The following is a 2,356-nucleotide window of genomic DNA, read 5'->3' on the forward strand; positions in this document are numbered from 1 at the left end:
GAAGGATCTGCCTGGTTAATTTGATTCTGGTCCCTCGTCCTAACCTATTTTCTGCTTCGATACTTAAAGGTTAGTCAATCTAATTTTCTCAGGGGCCTCTGGTAATTTGACAAACTTAATACAGATATTTCCATATCCGAGGATGCCAAAAGCTTCCCAGAAGGATACCCTGATCAGGAGCAGATGACGAAACACCTTAATAAACGACATATTGTTGAAATCATGGCTAATTCCTCGATACATAGCACATGATGTGTTAAATGTTAAAAGTATAGGATTGTGAACAGCCCTATTTAAAGTCATGTTAAATGCATAAGAGCTCCTAGCGGATTTTCTGAGTAACTTGTTTCATAACCTTTCCTTCCACATCGTCTTGTTATTGTTTACTTTTAAGTTTTGATTAAAGTAATTTATTACAGCATGCTTAAATTGAGTGAAAAGTGAAAGTTTGGCAACAGGGTGTCTTATTGGTCTTCTAAATTGTGAGGAAGAGATTCAAGATGAGCTAATAGACAACTGCCATTACATTATTATTATCGTCATCTATTGCTTTATTAGTTATAAAAACATCCAGAACAATACTAACACATTCAAAACACAAACTACGAGCAAGTAATCTAAACTAACACAACAAACAAAATGGAAGGGGTATTCATGTTGTGTTAAATGTAAAATGTTTTACCATATTAAATATTATAAGTACAGGATTGTGAGTAGCCCTATTTAAAGTCGTGTGAAATGATAAATGCATAAGAGCTCCTAGCGGAATTTTTGAGCAACTTGTTTTATAGCCTTTCCTTCCAAAACTTCATGTAATTGTTTACTTCTAAGTTTTGATTAAACCCTTCGTAGGGCGCGGTGAAACTGACAGGCACATATGCATCGGAATTGGCCACAAAGAAATTACCAGGAATTCGGAGTTGGGTACCATATACAAGTTCTGCAATGTATGCTTGCGCTGCTTCATTAATTGAACACCGGAGTCCCAACAAGACAGTTGGTAAGAAATTTGTGCTATTGTTCGAAGAGTGAGCCATTATAGCCGCCTTTAACATTCCATGAAGGCGTTCTATCTTACCATTGCTTTGAAGGTGGTATGCTACGGTACGAACAAGCTGAGATCCACAAAGCTTTGCTAATTCAGTGAATAACTCAGAACGAAACTGAGTTCCCAAGTCAGTGACAACTTGACGTGTGCTTCCAAATCGAGCAATCCATCCTGCGAAAAAACTCAGAACTACTTTTTCAGCTGTTTGATAACGCAGTGGTAGTACTTCCATCCAGTTGGTGTAACGATCGATGCAAGTTAAGCATTATCTATATTCCTGAGATGTTGGGAGCGGTCCGACAAGGTACTCTTTCAAACATGTCTAGCAGGTTAATGCTATTATTGGTCAGGGTCCAAGTTTCTCCACCGTATGTGACGACTGACCTTATCAACGTTTTGTACAGGGTGAACTTGGTGGTGCGGCTAACAAGTTTGCTTTTGGTTAGCCTTACAATGGAGAAATAAGCAGCAATTCTGCTGTTAACTTCTTCTTCACCCTGGTTTTCATTGATAATAGAGCCAAGGTAAGAAAAACTTATTACCACTTTGAAATTATAGGGGCCCATTACTAGGCGACTCAGCCTCTGATTCAGAGGCTTCTTACCCAATAGCATAATCTTGTTTTTTCCCCATTAATATGCAGGCCCATCCTTTTTGCTTCGACATCCATCGCTTCGAAAGCATTCCTAATGCTCTGCAGCGATCTACCGATAATGACGACGTCATCTGCATAGGTCAGAACTTCGGACATTTTTGTGAATGCTGTTCCTTCCTACTCTATTGATGATTACTTGTAGAGCGATATTAAATAGGAGAGGAGCTATTGGGTTACCCTGTCTTAGGGCATATTCCACTTCAAGAAGCTCTGATAATCCACAAGATTTTACTTGGCAGGTTGTGCTTACCATTGTGCATTTTACTAATCGGGTGAGTTTAGTAGGAAGCCCCAGTTCATGCATAGCCACTATGAGCTCACTCTTTACGATTGTATCGTAGGCAGCCCGAAAATCAATGAAAAGCATCCAAGTTGTCTGCTGTCTGTAGGGCCATGAACACATGTCAAACTAATAATCCGGAAATGGCCCCTAATGCGTAGTTTGCATAGCCTTTCGTTAAATGGTTGGAAATCGACGATTGAGGATTTTATTCGATTCGCGACCATAAATGCAACTCCAAATTCATGTTTTTTTTCGCTTCCACTATATAGCGTTATGAAATTCTTGCTCTTTACATCACCTTTTCCAGTCCATCTCATCTCCTGTATTGCCAAGATGTCCAAAGAGGCCTTCGATGATAAATCATTAAGCT

This window comes from Halyomorpha halys, unplaced genomic scaffold (genome assembly GCF_000696795.3).
Source record: "Halyomorpha halys isolate HHAL.00 unplaced genomic scaffold, Hhal_1.1 Scaffold187.1, whole genome shotgun sequence".
Classification (NCBI taxonomy): Eukaryota; Metazoa; Arthropoda; class Insecta; order Hemiptera; family Pentatomidae; genus Halyomorpha; species Halyomorpha halys.